Genomic DNA, 19,251 nt, shown 5'->3' on the forward strand with positions numbered 1-19,251 from the left:
TTTTACATTCCCTTCTTACCTACGTCTTTAGTGTGAATTACTGAAACATCAAAGAGAACTAACCAGTTTGGAATTTATTTTAAAATATGTATTCTCATAATGTGGATTATTTCCTCTATGCACTTAATTTTAGTGGAAGAAAAAAAGCAAGTGTTGGTATAATGTTATGCAGACATCCCTCTAGAGTAGTTAATTTTCAGAAGTTATAACAGCTTACTATTGCCCTTTTCCTCCTGAAATTACTTCCTCAGCTAAATTGTTTAAGGCTGATGCTGAAGATAAGTGTATGAAAACCAACTTATCAATTCTGCCCTTTCAGCAATTATCTTTACAGCTGATTAAAGTGAACCACGACTTGTTTTGAGAAGAAACAAAGAACTCAGTGACATTCTTGGCTCTTTGTTTTAGTGCTCCTGACTGCAGCTCTAGATAGCTTTTTTTTTGCTTTTTTTTTAAGTGTGCAGGGAATTTTTTAGGAGATTTTTTAGGTGGAATCTTAACTTGTTTCAATGAGATGGAGTTTAGGTACTGAATATGTTCAAGATTTGAAATTGAGAGGTGGTTTCTCAGGAACTCAGAATTCCAGAAACCATCTTTGATTCATAATTCTGGTACTAATGTTTTATAATCCATGGACTACACTGTTGTGAGACTCCTTACATTTTTAATAGTAAGTATATAATTTTTGAATAGAATTTGGGCTGTAGATTATTAGTATAAAATAAAGAATGAATGTAAAATGAACAAATGAACTGCTAACAGGTATCTCACCTGCTTGTAAAATGCTGTTCCTCTGAGATGAAGCCCATCAGTGGAACTCATGGTTGGGTCTAGTTCAAAACAGAAAAAGTGCAAGAGCCATTCAGTGGAACAGAACATGGAATTACAAAAAGTATTCTGAAGAATGCCATATGCCATCCCCTTGAAAACCATATACTTAAGTGCTGTATTTTTCTCTCGTCATCCTATTATAGATAACAGATTGTAACTCCATTCCTCCTGAATCCTTTATGGAATGTGACAGTGCAGTATAGAAACAAACCTGACAGATGTGCTCCTTTAGATCAGTTTTCTGTCAGAGCAACTGTGTCCTTTTCATCAGGAATTTAGTTAAGGGCTCCTTCCAAGTATGATTGCAGTTTCACTTGATCCCCATTTCTCCTCAAAAATGTAGGACAGCAGTGCCAATGGCTTCTGCAGTGCTGATTTTCACGGTGAGCTGTGACAGTAGGAGGTCTTCAGCAAGAACAGCTGTGTGTCCTGCTGCCATGAATCATTTCTGCCTCTTGCTTCTCTGCCTTGCTTACTTTCTTCTTCCTCTTGTAGGTATATACTGTATTCAGTTGTAGCTCAGTATCTTTTTTTATATCTGTTGAGACATACAGAAGCATCTCTATTTTCTGGCATGTTTGTTATCAGAACTTGTGAAGAGAAGCAGCAATGTTTTTCAGGTTATTGTTATACGGGGAATTTACTGTTTGATGAGCAGTCTTCAGCAGTGGCTTGGCATTTTAGAGTATTATAAGCTGTGGCATGAACACTTGAGAATGTTAAAAGGAGTAGTTTTAATTCTCATTACATTTCATTCTCATTACTCTTCCTGAATTTTCAGCTATTTAGGCAGAAAAAGGGTCATGGGAGCTGTAGAAAATGGGGCAAATAAGCAGATGGGTTCTTCCAGTCCAGCTGAAATAACTACTCTTCTTATGGAAGGTTCAAAGGGAGGATTTCAGAGCTAGAAAAAAATCTACATCCCTTGCTATGTCTGAGATCTTAGTGCTTCCTAGTGGGCATCACAGAGAATTCCTCAAGGAGGGAGAGACTGCAGTTGAGTTAGGACTCCACCAGCCAAACACTGATTTCAGGGTATTTTGTTATCCTTGTTGGCTATGAGACATTCAGATGTACAAAGCCTGAGTAGCAGTGGCTGAAAATCTGCTCAAGAGGAATGAACCCAAAAGGACAATAATTGCAGAGGGGGATGAAATGATATCATTCTCAAGAATGGGAGCAATTCTCATAGATTTGTAAGTTCCTGTGTGCAACAGCCTGAAAAAGGACTTAGGAGCCAGAAGGCAAGGCTTGTTCCTTGCCTGGAATACACATTATCCAGGTAGAGGTGTGCTGCAAAGGAGAGCAGGTAGGGCTTTATAACACAGCAAGGAGCACTGAGCTTACAAACAGAATAGAAATGGTGAGTGTGTGTTATGGGAGGGATGATTGAACTGACTTTCTTTGCCACAGACTGGGTCAAAAAGCAAAGGAGAGGCAGAAAAGGCTGTACGAGCTGCTGGCATCCTGTTATCCTCTCTTTTTCAATTGAATGCTGTTGCAAGATAGGCTACCATAAGAAAAGAAATCAGGGTAATTGTCAAGAAAATTGCTTTCTGGGGAAAAGTGGTTAAATGAAAAGAATGATTCTGGAGAGTGTTACATGTGAGATAACTAATATTGAGCTGCTGACAAATCCATCAGCCAAAAATAAAAATAAATGTGAATCTAAATGTGAGCCATTTACTATTTTTTGCTTGTTTTTCCTAGATAGCATCCAAAATAAAAGCTGATAAGAAAAGATGGAAAATTAAAATGAACAATCAAAAAATTTACTGCACTTGGGAGTGAGTAGCAACGTCCAAATGTGGCTTTTCCTTGCCATAGGGTTAGGAAGAAGGTACACAAAACAAAATGGATGTCTCCATGGTTCCTAGAAGAAATCTGATGTCCTTCTTCACCTGTCCTACAGGATATGTTGCTGAAAGGTGTGGCCAGTGAATATCCTTTCTGCAAGACTGCAGTGGAGCTTGAGCTGGAAAAATGCTGTTGTTTTTTGTACCTCCATCCAGAAGACACACTTCCTCTGCCCAATTAAACCAAATACTAGCAAGCCTGTGACTCTTAACATAGATTACACAGAATTCATGAGCAAGTGAGCTGTGTTCACTGTCATCTTGTGGATAAAACCTTTTCAGATATCCTCCTTCCTTCCAGACTGCAGTTCTATATGCTTGGTCTGTACAAAATGTTCTTGGAAGGGAAGCATAGGTAAAAAACCTTTTCAGGTACTTCCAAGAGATTGAGAATTATTCCTTATCCTTCCCTCCCTGTCTCTGTGTACTCAGCTGGGTATGAAGTTCTCATTTTTCATCACATTCTACAGACTCTTCTGGAACCTAATGCTAAGCAGATGCTGCTTCTCTAGAGACGATCATTAAAATTAATTGTTCATAAATTAGGCAGCAAATAAAATTTGCTGTCAGTACTTACCTGAAACAGAAGGGTTTGTTTTTTTTAACCAGAACAAAACTATGTTTTGGAGTAGACATTGTTGGCTGCATTCCAGTGCATTGAAAACTATGGCTGTGTCCAAGGAAGTTTGTTGTGGTACAGGATTCCTATTTGTCCCCTGTTTTGGTCTGTTTGCTTTCCAGAAATGACTGACAGTATTTTTGCATATTTTGAGCACAGATGTATTCCCAGACTTTCTCTGGCTATATGGTTTGTTTGCGACTGTTTCTTTAACTTGAATGGAGCTACACAAAAATCCAGTGAAGATACTGGAACATACGTATAAATTGAAATCAGAGTTGATTAAAGACAAATATGTTGTGAAAAGGAAACGTAAATCATTCTTGTGCTGCATAGCTGGCAATCAGAAAAGGAAGATGGAGTTTCTTATCCTTATTTCTTCAGCCTTTGACAGCTGGGTAGAAAAGCTGAGTCATATTAACTCACTGTTGGCAAGTAAAATAGATTGGGCCAAGCCCATTCATGAATATGTAAAGTGAAATTGATCTCCACATAAACTGTAGCTTGGTTTTCAACAACACTTCGACATAATGGTGAAGAATTTAGATTGCTTTAAGCTACATTTGTCCTGTCATTTTTGTAAGTCCTTTTTTGCAACAGTGTTTTCACAGGTGTGTGACTGATTTTTAATATTTTTTTTTTAATATTTAAGGGGTTTTTATTATCTCCAAGTATTTCGTCCAAGAAAAAGTTGTAATTTTGTTGGTTAAGATATACTTTTGTTGGCTAAATTATGGGAATTTCAGAGAGTACTTTATGTGTTCAGGGGTGGGATGATGTAATCTGCTTTGCACAGCAATTCTGTAGTCTGGGGACTTCGGTGTTGCCATGGGGAGCTGAGTGTCAGTCCCCGTTGTAGTCTCTGTTACTGCTGTGTGTCTGCAAACTCTTACATTGTGTTTGCTAAGTCACTCAGGACCTGATCTGAAGTACTTTTAAATCGGAGAAAATTGGTTTTCTTACATGGATTTGGAAGGTCTGGAAGGTCCATGCTTGCTCCCACTGGAGGAGTAGATTGTCTCAGTCTGGAAATGGGCACATTCTACTTTTGGATTGTTAAAAAGGCAGTAAATCTGAGGTAGAAGAGGAGTGATTAATGACAGAGCACAGAAAGAAATGCTGTCACTATCAAGTGTCACCATTGAAGATGAATGCAGACAATAATTTCTGATGTGAAGAGCATCATCTATGCTTAGTTTTCTGTTCAGCTTCTATGCCTTGACATGCCCAAATTAGCTTTGGATCTAGGTTTTGGAGAGGCTGGCAGGTGAGTCTCCCAGTTGTCAGTTCCTTTCAAAAAGGTGTGTGGCGAAGGGAGGGAGGGAGGAAGGAAGGGAGGGAGGGAGGAAGGAAGGAAGGAAGGAAGATAAATTAACTTATTTAATTAAATGAGAGAAATGAGAAACCCTAATAAGATTTGCTTTGGAATATTCTTTGGCCACAGGAGGGCAATACTGTTCTATAATAAGTTTGGCAAGCTTTATTCCCTGAAAGTCTGGTTTGTCATAGGTACTGGGGGGGAATAGGATTGATCATAGTTAACAGTCATCAAAGTTGTATTGATCAGGAGGTGGATATATGCCTTTAGCTATGTTTGCAGGGGCTGAGCAGTTGTTTCTCCCAATCCTCCTTTCCAGAAGAGCAAATTGCAGCACAGAATCTGAGAGCTGTGATGACATCTATGGAACTACTGCTTCTGCGTCCCTGGTTCAGATTGGTACTGGCTTGTGCTGTCCTCCCTTCCACCATCTCAGCTGGAGGCCAGAAGCAGGAGGTGGCACAAGCAATGCCACAGTGATTATGGCAGCCCCCACGGTGCTGGTGGAGGGCTCTTTGTCCCGTGTCTCTCCGCTGTTTCAAACTGAAGTAAGGAGAATTTTAACTTATAATGATGGTCAGGGTGTGTGCCTCACTAATACTGGTAGGAGTATTCAGCTGGGAAAGGTGGATTTTATTTTTCTTTTTCCCTTTAGAAACTTCTTGTGTTTTCCCCAGAGGCTGAGAGCATGTTCTTCTTTACTAGAATCCAGGCCCAGGAGCAGGCGTCCTAACTTATTAGGCCATTGATTTATGCCCTTGCTCTTTGTTGATTCATGCCCTTGCTCTTAGCTGGTCAGATAAATCTCATTACTTAGAAGATTCTCCAGAGAAGCAAGTGTTGTGGGTTTTAATTCCCCAAAGGAGATTATTGTGTTGAGTGTGCATTTTGTGGCTCTTAGAAGAATAGGAGATACCACTGTTTGGTCTTGTGAGAGAAAATGAAAGCTCCACTGTGTTCTTTATGAAGATTAATCTGCTAGGAGTGCTTTGAGACCAGTGGATTTAAGTTTTAAAGGGAGGAGAATACTTGGTTTGCAAAGACTAAGTGTTTAGTTTGAGAATGGTGTTTGGCAGAGTCAGACATGTGAGTACATTTGAGTACTTAATACATCACCTAACATACTTCAAGTACTTAAACATTAATATGAAAGTAATCTGTGCAGTCTGGGTATCTTTATTTTGGAGACAGCTGTACTCCCCAGACTAATAGAGGAGAACAGGGAGCCTCCTAAGGGCTGGCTCTGTCATCAGTTGTTACTAGTATGACAGGAATAGTTTTCAAGAAAAATTAAAGTAATATTAAAAGTTAAAGAGGCATATTTATGAAGGATAGCTTCCAAGCTAACCTTTTAGGTTATCTGGAAATGAAAATGTTTCAGAGAATGAAGGCTACTGAGCTGCTGCCCTTTTTGTTTCTGAATGAACACTCAAAGAGGTCCTCTTCTGAAAGACAATTCTTCCAATTGATGTTTTTCAGTTTGTAGTTTGCACACTGCTTCTAATGGATCTGTGAATGCTGGAACTCTTGTCTATAGCTTTTCTTTAGAAGGTGCTGAGCTTCCACTGAATGTGTGTAAGGGAAGAAAGAGCATTTATATCAGGTTTGTCTTAAATGTCAATTTATTTATTTTATGCTTTTTATTTTAAAGTGTGTTTTAAATAGCATAATCAAGAACAAAATGTTTTGTTTTGCAGGCATAAATTTTAAGGCTTTTATTTTTAAGCTTGTATGAGCTTGTATGAGCTTGAAACCTGAGAGTTCCAAGGTGATTGGCTTGGCAAGGAGCCCAAGAACCCAAGAAAAATGGCAAGTCCTTTGCAGGGCTTGTGGCCCAAACTGCCAGTTAGCATCTTCCAAACTACTGAGTAATTCTGGGAGCCGGTCTCCTCAAATGCTCTGAAAAAGAGAGGAATTCCTTCAGGTAAATGACAGCCAATGTCTTTTTGGCAAAGGGAGAGCAATGGTGATACAACTCACAATGTGATGAAGTTTTTCTAGCTGAGTTTTTTTTTCTAGGGCAATGTACATTTTGAAATTAGACACTTAGATAAGACTCCTTATATTTCATTTTACCTATCACTTAATTTGTATGTACTGTGAAGATAAAGCAAGTGGAGCAAGTGGAGCAAGTCTGTTGAGCACTTTTAAATATAATCCCTTTCTCACATCAGTCCATAGTCACTTTTTCTGCTGAAACCACTATATTAAAAAATCCCATTATTGACTTTCCTGTCTTAAGTATTGAAGAAGAGTTGGAGTAGTGCTTTTTTCAGTCTTTGTGTTTTCAAACACTTAAAACATGTGAAAATGATCATGTCAAAGATGATTCTGATGTTGCTTCTACCTGAAATTTTTCTCCTGCTCTCTACCACACATGTAGTGTATTCCTAGGTAGATTGGCACATATTTTCTGTCACTCCAGGAGAGGTCATGAACAGTCAAATGTCAACTGAATGTCAGAGAAATGCTCTTATAATGAAATCTATTAAGGTGTCCAATAGCCCTGTGCAAAAGAGAAGAAAATCTTGCTTTGTGACCTTTAGGGAGAATCAAACAAAACAATAAAACACACAGAAGGCAATGTCCTTCCTGGGGTTGAAGCAGATGACCAAGTGTTGGTAGAAGCTTTTGGCTTAATTATTTATATTTTAATTTTGATTTTTAAATAATTTACAGTGATTATTACTTCAAGTGCTTATTTTTGTCACACTTCTGAATGCTAGTAGGCAAAAACGACTTTTTATTTCTTTTGATCCTTTTTTTTATTATGATCAACCTATTTTTATAACTTGTCATGGAAATATTTGCTGATTCTTTATTCACTGATTCAGAGGCTAGAAGTCACCATTAGAATTGTCTCATTTGATGTCCTGTACAAGCCAGACCAGGGTACTGAACTCCATAGCTCCAGCATAGATTTTATTGAGATGAGAAACACAGATTTTAAAATGATATTATATTTTGTTTCAAGACTTCCAGTGACAAAACATCACTATATTAACTAGTAAGTCTTTGAAATCCCCAATTACCTTTGCTTATGAATTGCATCTTCTATCTATCCTTGGATGTAATTAATGTCAGGTGGCTGCTATGGCATCTGGATACATCTGGTTTTTTTGCTCATGAGAAAATACTTGAGAATAATGACAAAGAATAACTTTTCTTGTTCCTCCTAGACTCTGATGCCTTTGGCAGTCCAGCTGAACTATCCTCAGATATTTTTGGTTTAAACTCAGAAAAATATCCACACCAGCGTTTTAAAGGTCTGTGTTTTGAAGATAGTTGGGACAGCAGAATTAGCATTCACAAAGGCTAACTTTATCCAAAATCTAACTGTTCCTCTGACAGCAGAAAAACAGAATTGTATTTCTGAATACCTAAATTAAAATATTTGAAGTTAGGCTTCTGATTATCCAGGGCCCAGGAGGATGCTCTATAAATATTCCGTCATGTCCACAATATACTCTTCTAAGAAGTTTAATTTTGTTCCATTTTTCTTTAGTAGTCTTTTGACTACATGTGGGGGGCTGTCTGAAGGAAGTGTACTTCCAAAAAAGTGGATTGACTTTCACTGAAGAACCTGTCAATAAAGAAAAAATTACTTATATCTGAAATAAAGGTCATTTTTTTGCCTCTGCTAGATGAATTCCTAGCTGGAGAGTGGTAGGTGCCTGTTTATGTTTTTAGATGATGGAATAGTTCTATTGATATAGGTTAAGGACATTTAAAGTCTCTAATAATCAATTAGATTATTAAATCACCTCTGACCTCATTCTGCAGAGATGCTGTGTACCATTTGTTTAGGCTATTGTGCTTAGTGAATAGTTTTATATTTTTTTCAGTTTTATTGTTATGTTTGGTTTTGTTTTATGCTTTCATCTCATTTGGTGATGAACAAACACACTGTGTAGGATTGTTTCTGAGCTCTAGGGTAGTGCTTTGTCACTTTTCATTTTACACAAGGCCACAGCGACATTCAAACTGAGAAAAGTATTATTCCTAAACATTGGGGCACATGAATCACAGATATTTATTGTAATAAAGAACGGTGCACTTTAGTGAGCCAGCTCTTTAACACAACCCATCAACTTAAGAGACCAGAGAGGTTTTCAGTAACATGGCCAGCACAGGCTGGAGGGGCATGATTTTTTTCTGTGAGCTTTCCCAGAACTGCTGATATGTTCCAGTAAAAGCCTCTCACGACTTCTGTTCAGTCTTATGAAATCTCACGTAGCAACTAAAAGTTCCTGAGCAATGCTGCCTTTGGCTACCTAATGGCTTGCTACTGTTTCAGTTCTCCTTTTGGATCATGCACAGAACTATGCTGGCTGAAAACTGCTGTCACCACAGGTAAACAGAAAGAGTCCCTGTAATTCAAATTAGAGGAAAATTATGCTGATGGTAAAATCTTCTTGGCTGTTGTACAGATTTTCAGGGATGTCATGAGAATCTTAAAATAATAATTTCAATCAGAGTTTGAATTAAGGAGAAATAAATAGAATTGACCACTTAAAAGACGCATGTTCTGTTCTCAGCTCTGGCAGTGATCTGCTTGTTACCTTTAGAAAGGCTTTTTCATAATTTTTCTCTCGCATGCTATTGTTGGTTAAAAGCGTGAGCCTTTTGGGATTGGAGCCCCCTCAATGTTCTTCTGTTTGATCACACCCACTCTCTTGTGGCTTTTATGTTCTTCTAGTAAGCAAATGCTAACAGGAAGCTGCAAGGCTGTAGAGACACACAAGTATGTACTTTTTTGCAATTGATTTTTTTCCCAGGTGTTATTATTATCACAAGAACACAAATGGATCCAAAGCTGTGTCAAAGGCTGATCCTTGGTGACATACTGCAGTAAGGGGTGCTTATTTCTATTTGCTAGTTAGCTATTCCAGGGAGAAAAAACCCAAAGCTGCTTAAGTTTTTAAACCTATTATGTGGCATTCTGAAAGGTCAAGTTGCTGTTCTTTTAAAATACAATTTAATTGAAAATGGACAGTAGCCTGGATCTTCTTGAGGCGTAATGAAGCAGACTATTTATATGCACCATGTGTTCCTGAATAAAATCAGAAGGCTTGGAATGTTCAGCCAATTATGCAATTTGGAGACACTGCCCAATTAGTTTAGGACCATGCAGGTACACAGAAAGATACTTTGTGTGTTCCCTGTAAGCTAAAAAACCCAAAGTGCTGAATTATGCACAGGCTAATAAAGGCAATTGTTCGAACTCTCTTGTTGCACTTTATTTATCTCTTAGAAAGATTTGTCTATAGTAGAAGTTTACAGTATAGCATAATAATTTATAGTTAAACATAACAGTAAGGAAACATAGATATTAATGCAAAGAACAGGAACCAAGGATACAATTTAACATCTGGAAAAATCCTTTTATTTTTTATAGTTAATGTAGCAATTTCTGCCTGTCTCACTTTACAAATCTACCTATGAGCAGGTGTCAGTGTTGTCAAATTTTCTAGTTAAAAGAATAGGATTTAAAGAAGTACAGGTGTGGTTTTCATGATTAATGAACTTTTGGATCATCTTAAGCAGGAAAATATTCACCGTGGAAGATGTTTAAACTACAGACAAATAACTCAATGTATTTAAAGTTTCAGCTTTGTATTTATGGTTTATCAGTTTGTACAGACCTCTATAAAGTAAAAAGACACATTTGGTGATGTAGTATTTTGCAAGAATGTGCCTGAGCATGCATCTATCCAAAATACAGAAAAATCTCTCAGTGTGTTTAATACATCAGAATTATCTTTTAAATTTTTTTTATTATTATAGAATGGGAATGCTTAATTATCTCTAGCCTTGGAATCACACATGGGATATTCAGCAGATTTGTGCAATTTGTTAGAGCAGCAGTTGTTTCTTAACTGTGGGAAATATTGACACTGGCAAGTAAAGATGGGATAGTGAGCAATTCAGTCTCCCCCATGGAAAAGAAACACCACATTGCAGAGGCCTTAACTGAAAATTAAAGCTTTGTTTAGTTTGCTTAGCTGGTTATAAAATGTGCTTCAGAGCCCCAGAGTGTCTAAAAACCAGGTTGATTTAATCATGGACTCAGGGGCTTTATTCACACGATCAAGGGAATTAAAGTTGAGCTACTTTGCTGTGGACTAATCGTTAATCCAGGGTGGCTGGTACCGAGGGGCCTGAGAGACGGGGCTCAGGGTGATGAAGGGTGTTTGGAAGCCTGATGCCTGTTCATTGCCTTTGTGCTGAACAAGGAAGCAACAAGAACAAAAAACCCCAACCCTGAATTCTTCAGGGAGTTTATCAGGTCAGAATTAAGGAGTTTGTTTTTTTGGCCAGCCAAAAGGTTTTGGTGGAAACTGATTCTTGTAAGGAATGCAGTTGCACAGTAGAATCTGACAAACACCCGTGGGATATTTGTATTGCTAGAAGGGGCAGCAAACATAGAGACATTTGCCTATGTCCCAGTCCTGTCTCTAAAGAAATGTTAAGCTCCTCTGAAGAAATTTTAAGTGAACTGTGTGTTAAAGGTACCTTCATACATGAGTGGATAAGCAAGTCAAATTCCATATCAATTATGTACTCAGTACTCTGACAGTCAGACCAGTGACTTAACAGAAGTATTCTTCTGTGGCTGCGTTTAGCTTTACTAAAAAGCTACCTGGTAACCCCGGTCTCTGATTTGGGTAATCACTTCTGCAACTTTGAAGGCTGTTTGGATGCTTAGAAAGTACTCAGGTATTGGCTCATTATTTTTGGTGTTTCCTGGGCTGTAAATGCTGATACTGACACTTTCTGTCCATCCTTTTCATTTACAAAATCAAGGTATACATGAAACTGTTCCTTTAACTAGTTCCTCTCTATTCAGATATTATTTTCTATTCAGAATATAGTTTACAAAACCATTTTTCTTAGCTTTGTACCATTTACAACTAAAAATAATTAAAAATAAATCCCATAGCATCATATCATTTACAGTAGCTATGAGGTCCTTCTACAAATACTGTAAATCAGCAGTGCAAATATAGATTAGATAACAGAAAATTTAGGTATTCTCCTGCTCTCCCTGCCATATTTTGTTTCCAGTACCATGTGGGAAGAAAAGAAGAGCCCCAGGCAGGTCTCAAACTTTCAATGTTTAGGAGAAAGCAGCATGCAAAGCACGTAAACACTCAGAATACGCACAGGCACAGAAGTGAGCATGTTGATATATGACACACATTTCTCAGTCTGCTGTTACTGTTTCCCTGGAAGGCACTAAAACATTGAAGTGCCCTCTTCCAAGTCAGGATCAAATCATAATTTCCTAAATATTTCACACAGCCAAATCCTTCACAAGTCTATCCATTCCATCAGGAACGAGCAGCAGCACTCACCTCTTGGTGGCAATTTTGTATGACTGATACACTGATTTTGTAGGTCTTGTGTTTTAACATATTGACCATATCTTTTGCAAAATGCGGGATGTTCCTCCAAGAGCAGAGTTTTAGTTCTTTTGGTAGCAAGTGCTACATAAAGCTTTTCCTACAGCTGGAGATTTTATGAGGTCTTTCTGCCTTGCAGATTTTCTGTGTGAAGTCTTCAAGAAATTCTGTTCTCTTTTTCCCATCTTTTTTTTTTGTGATGACAGTAAGAGCATAATCATCTTTGAAATGTCAACTTTTTTTTCTTCTTGGACAGAAAAATGACCAATAGCATTACAGTTCACTAGGAAAGACAGATGATATTATCTGTCTTATTTCCAAAGAAAATAAGTCAAAAAATAGATATGTACTGTGACTGTAAATGCTGAAGTTACCATATCCTGTTACAAAACAGGAAAAATATTCCTAGATCAAAACACTAATCACTGAGTGTGAATAAGGCTCTGCTACTGCTTCAGAGCATAAATTTATTAAATTATATAATTTATTAAATGATATAATAGTCAATAAAATTATATTATAAATATAGAATATTAAAAACTTATTTTAACCTCGCAAATACCTGCTAAGTACATATCCCAGCTAGTTTCAGACTGTCAGTTTATTTATATATTGTTTTCAGCTCAGAAAATTTTGCAAATTTTTGTGATTCCCCATCAAATTGTACTTGGTGAATTTAAATTTGTATTTTGCATGAAATTTGTATTTTGCTTGTTTCCTCAAAGTCCCACTGTTCTTCACATCTGATGTACTCATAAATTCTCTTTAAATTTTGTGTCACCAGGAAACTTCATTGATGTAATTTTCTTTTGGTTGGTGTAATTATTAAAAACATTAGCTAACATCAGCTCCAAGACTGATTCTTTAAAAACTCTAAAAAATAGAATCCTACCATCCTTGACAACACTCCAATTCTTTATTTATCATAGAAAATTTGCCTCGATTTCTGACTCTCACTTTTAAGGCAGTATTACAGGCTTTGCACCATATTCAGTGCTTTATTGAAAGATTATATCTATTTTCTATCCTATTGCAGAATTCCTGCATCTTAGTTCTCACCCCCACATCATCTTTATTCTTTAAAAGACACCTGTCACTTGCCAAGTGGTTTATGCTTTACTTTGATTGTAGTAATAAGCTGAAAAAGTGCGCCTGTGATTATTTACCAAACCTAAAATGTAATTCAAAGGGGAAACTGCAACTTTCTCTTCCAGAAACTCTGGTTCAATCTACCAGATAATCACGTATTTAGGGTTGTGATAACAGATGCATAGTGTCTATGAGTCACACATATTTTTTTATGTCAGATACAAAATTATAGCTTTCTTTTGATAATTTGTACTCTGGAGTCTTGCCTCCAGAGGAAAAAGGTGAAGCAACAATATCTGAGAATTAAATATCATGTGAAGAACATGTCAATTCACCTTTCCTGCACTGGAATTAGAGTTTAATTACAATCAAAGAATCCTTCAACCTAAATTGCAATTGCAGATTTTACGGCCACATCTGACGGTTCATGACGGTTCTCGCAAGTAGTTTTGTAGAATGATTTGCATCAGTTCATACTCAGTGTGCTAATAACACTGCTCTAAGAAAGAGCTCCAGCAGAGACGATGGGAAATGCTTTTGAAATCCCCAGGTCTTCACTAGTTCTGAATTTGTTTCTCCTTCAGTTTTCAGATAGGATATTGTCCCACAGCTGTGAACCCTTGATAGCAAAAGTCTGCTTTTTACTTCAGCCCTGAGTAGAAAAATCTGAAGCTGTAGTTCTAATGAATTGTCATAACAAATGGTGCAGTTAACCTGGTCAAGCAAGTCATCAGATACACTTATTCAGTCTATAAGAAACCTGTATTATTCATCTTTGGACAAAATTCTAATGTGTTGCACCAATAAAGACTTTACATTGATACCAGCCTTCACCTACATCAATATCTCATAGTTTAATTTTTTGTGATGAGAGAGTTGGTTAGGATACATTATTTACTTTTAGCTACTTGGCCAACTGGAAGTGTTTCAGCTGTGGATTAGGGGTCATAACACAGTTTGGGTACAGAAGGAAATGACTTCTCCTTGAGAAAAGCCAAGCTCCTTTCTGTATGGTAACAGAACAGGACAAAAAGTACAAGCAGGCTCAGGTAGAATTAACAATAAAAAAACAAGAATAGTGAGCATAGCAGGTTGCTTTCATGTAGATAAAACCAGATTCTTCAGCCTAAGATACAAAGGAAAAGCTAATTTTTGTTTGCATGTATTATATAATGAATTGTAATTGATTTTGCCCAGCTAATTTGAGAATCCTTTCTGGAATTAGACAGGAGAAATCCAGGCCTTTAATCGTTTCCACTGTGCTCTTGATTTTGTCTGCATGTTGGCTTGTGTAACAACATCAAAAGAGAGTCATCCTGGTTACATGAAGGGCATTGTATTCCTTTTGAACTCATTTTACACCAGTATTAGTGATATATAAACCAAGCCCAACCTTTGTCTTTTCCTCATCTTCAAAACTGGCCTAATCCTGAATTATTTTAATAAGAATTGGTGAGTAATAACTCATGAGCACTTATGTAGCACTTCTGGATCTTCACAAAGAAAGCCTAAAAGAAGGTTAGCCCCTAAGCTGCATTTAAATTTCCTCTGTAGTTAAAAAATCTCAAAGTGTTTTATAAATATTATCAGTGGAGTGCTCAGAACATAGGGGAATATAGCCTGTTTTTCTAAAGGCTATTTCAAGGGAGATCTCATGTTCCTGGCATCTTATTCTCTCCAAGCAGGGAAGATACTGAGATGCCCTAAATCCTAACTATATTTCCCATCCCTTAGTTGTTCCACATGCTTTCGTAGCAGGTGTGTTTAGTTGTCCCCCTCATCAATTTTAAATTCAAGTGAATACATTTGCTTAGCTGCTTCTTTCAACAAACATCTTCAAAAAGATTAGTATCACCAAGATCACCCTAAATGACTCCCAGCTGATGAGCACAAACATAATATGATTTGAAAGCTTCAATTTTAAGATTGCTTTAATACCTCCAAGCTGATCACAGCCTTTCACAACTACTTGTATGCCAGTTGTACATCTAAGTGCTGTCCTATTTCTTCTCCCACCTGTTTATGAGAATGCTTCTTTACAGTGATCTTTTTTTATACAAAAGCATCCTCTTTAAACTCCCTTATTTCAAAGTGACTGCTGCCAGAAGAAATGCACCAGGGTGAATACTTGGACTGTTATGGAAATGCTGGTATAAGGAGTTTGACTTAAAGCCATCAAACAATTCTGCTTACTGAGAATGAATTTTTTTAATCTCCTTGATGACTGTGTGTTCTCTTCAATTTACATCAGAGTGGGCTGTTTAGTGAATGGCATGACATCAGAGTGGTCAGCACACCAAAGTGATCTCTCTGTGTCATGGAATTTGGGGATTTTTAAGATCTGCATGGTGGTAGCAGCAGCAGCTTTGAGAGAAGAGTGGTTTCTCAATCAAGCACAGCATATCCAACCAAAAGCTCAATTCTCTCTAAGCATGTAATTTGCCTGAATTTAGTGGGGAGGGGCAGAAAACATACTGATGTAATGAAAATGTGTAGGGAGGCTTTCTTCAAGAGGAAAGAAATGCCATAATGACAACTTTGAGAATGAGATAGTGATGAGGATTTGACTGTGTTGAAAATGAGATGTATAAACGTATTGCTTTTCCTTTGATGCTTCAAAAATACAATTTTCAACCTCTTGACTGGAACATACCTGAAATCATTCTTCTTGTCAGACCTCTGTCAGATGTTCTTTAAAAAGGTTTTTTTGGCAGATGTATGAAACAGCACATACAAAAGCCTTAAAGGTTTCGGGATAGTGTCTGATAGCTGTGTGAGCCACTGACCAAATGGACAATTGCAAATATTTTCTGGCACATTTTGCTCTCTGCTGTTGTATCACCTCAACCTTTCTATGTCTGAAACAAGACCCCTGAGGAAAGACCTGGGGGGGTGTGTGTGTGTCAATATCTCCTGTTCTTACAAAGAAGTTTTAACAGCATGGCTGAATCCACTCCCATAATGGGTTTCAGAGAAAAAATGTGTGGCAAAAATAGGTTGCTGACACTGTATATGCATTGAGAGGCATTAAGTTTACAGAAATATTAGGCATGCCCATTAATCTGTTATGAACAATTGCCTTTCTGGTAATTCATCCATTCTACCATTCATTGTATTCTGTCCCAGCCAAGTTGCCAGCATTTCAGAACAGTGTGCCAAAAATCAGCTAAGGCAGTAGTTTACAACTGATAGAAAAGGGACCTATTGAATTCAGAAGAGCTTTGGAAATCAACTTATGCAAGTCTAAGTACATCACAATTTCAGAGAGGCAACAAGCATATCAATTTTTTTATTGCTATTTAACCAGTCAATAAATGAGGTCTCTGGAATATTTGAACTCTTCATAAGGCTTTACACTGTACTGTCTTGTAGATAACCAGCTTTACTGAAGATCGATGTAAAACCTAATGTAATCATAATTTATGCTAAAGATTTTGACTTCTGGAGAATATTTAAAGATTTCAAAAGAGAAAACTCAGAACGTTGGCACTAGATCAGTACAGCTCTTCTGCATCGAGTTCAAGGATTTTTTTATAGTTGAAATGTTAAATGTAATTTTCATTTATATGCTTTAATGCATGTACATTGTTTTATGATTTCTTTTAGCCAATTTAATAATTGCAGAGTGCTTATGTATGTCCATTAATAACTAGGCAAATATGATAGTTTAAAATAATGTAATTTATTTCTTCTAATTTGGTATCACAAAGACCAAAATTGTTGTTATGTAGAAGGGAAAAGTCAAATGAATGAGGTTCAAACTCAACAACAGACATATCATGAGGTAATACTGTCTAGTAATATAACTGTCAATTCTGACAAGCTGGATTAAAAACCTAGAAAATCTCTGTTCAATACAAAATTCTTCACCCTTGTCAATAATTATTAACATAACTATGTTTGCTCTTTCTTCTAGGCTTTTGAGACTGTCACTTTTCTTTGCTGGTTTCTCCATCTTGAGGCTTAGTCAATAAGTTCTCAGTGAGTGTTTCTATACTGTTAACATATTTAATTATCAGATATTTGTTATTTCCATATCCTTAAGGGATGTCTTACAACAGTAAATTTCTTCTCTGGGATGAGTGTATAGATTTTGGATTCTAGTGGATTACACAATGCTTTTAGAAGAGTTACATAATTTAAAGGAGTTAAAAAGCTTATTCTGTTTTGGCACATGTTCCTATATTAAGAGCAGGCATATATTTTGACTCCCTTATCCTCTGTCCTTTAGTTCTTCTGCCTGTGTGACAAACAAAGAAAAAACATGCCTGTGTAAGAGGCAAAACCATTTATTTACCGCAAGACCTCTGCACTTCTGGCCGTGTGTGCTGGGTTCTGGAACTAGGGGATGGAAAGTGGAGGACTTTTTCTGTAATGTGAAATTCCTCTATCCTCTCAATGTGCTGTAGTTCCACAGCACAGGATTTTCCCTTCCCATTAACTTTGCCTTGCAGAAGGCAGCAAGAGTGTGAGGGGCTCCTGCTCTGAAAGTCACACAGGCTGTTCTGCACAGCCTCGTGCTTATTCCACACCTCTGCTTGACACCCCTGACTGAGCCAGGGCTCCCCTCTGGAGCAGGCAAATAACGCTGCCAGACTGCAGGCTGGAGGTTTGGGTGCAATTCCATTTAGGCCAGATATGAGGATCACTGCTGCATTTTTAGTGAGAATGTGTTATTTTTTTACTAAAACGAATGAGGATGGCTAGTCAATAGAACAATACATGAAGTGTTTGTTGGAGTGATCACTGGAAATTGTAAGAGAATGTGGTTTTTCTAAAGCACCTTGTGTCAGTCATGATTGAAATCAGAGAATGTTGTCAGCCTGCCTTACGCAGAATTAGAAGTTGATTTCCCAAAGGTCCTTTCTGGTCTTTCAGACGAGTGCCTTTTTCTTGTCATTAAAAAAAAGCCATTTCTGCATCAATAATGAACTAATTGTTTATAATTGTTAATTGCTTTGGCTTAGTGTCTGATAAAATTATGCCACTTCCAAACTTAATGCTGATTTTCCACTTTTAACATTTTGTAACAATGTGCAACAACATCATCCAGGATTATTTTTTTTTTTAATTTTTTTCTCTGTCCCACAAACCTCTATATGTGTTGATGGCTTTATTAACCATAATTTGGATGTTTTTAAAGACAACATTAATTTGTAGGTTGTGCCAAAATTTTAAAATCAGACTGTTGAATGTCATTGAGTGAAATGCTTTGCAGAAATCTCACCATATTATGTCAACACAATTACAATTATGAGAGAGATTAAAATCTTGTCAGGGACTCTGCCTTCTGTTAGATTCACAACTTCCAGCTTTAGTGAAGGGAAAAAAAATCAAGATAGCTTTTCACTTTAATGGTTGAAGTCAACTGAAGGATTAACCTGTCTTTCCCAAAAGGCAGACATTCTTCTGCACAACTGTATCTATGGCATGTTCATTTTCAGGAGCTTTGACGTTTTTTATGCTGCTTCAGCAATTGATAGATGAACTGGAAGACAGGTTTCATTTCACATACTTTAATTGTATCACAGCTCTTGGACCATCTAGCTTGCTAACTGAAGCAGTGGAACATTGCAGACTTTAATTAATACCTGTCAGAAGTTTTAATTTACCAAAAAAAGTTCAGAAACAGCCTGCTGGATACTCACAGTCTTAGAACATGGGCTTGTCCAAAACCTTCTCAAAGCTGATGGAAGTGAATTTGTTTCAGAGGTAATAAATTTTCTGCATCTGTGAGCAATTTCTGCTTTGATAAAGGGAGACAGCACAACACATAAAAACTGTGCTGACAATGTTCTAGAGTAGCACTTTGGCTTTTGCAAGTTGTCAGGGCTTGATTGACATCAATGGCATTGTTCCAGTTTTCACAGTCTGAATATTTGACTCTGCTTCTTACTGCGCTTTTCCCCCCTGCTCCTTTCTCATCTGAACTTCTCATCTGAAAGATCTTCCTCACCACTGACACTGCAGGTGTTCAAATGCAGGTGTTACAATTCCCAACTATTTGCTTCCTTGCACTAAATCCCAATCTCTGAGAGGATCCATGCACCTTGTGGTATCCTGTGCACAATGCAGAGATACTCTGCTGTGTTTTGTTTATGGCAATGTCTAAATTTGTCTAGTGTCTAATGT

The sequence above is a fragment of the Pseudopodoces humilis genome, chromosome 6, assembly GCF_049639895.1.
Source record: "Pseudopodoces humilis isolate 2021_Gansu_Grassland_sample_001 chromosome 6, ASM4963989v1, whole genome shotgun sequence".
NCBI lineage: Eukaryota > Metazoa > Chordata > Aves > Passeriformes > Paridae > Pseudopodoces > Pseudopodoces humilis.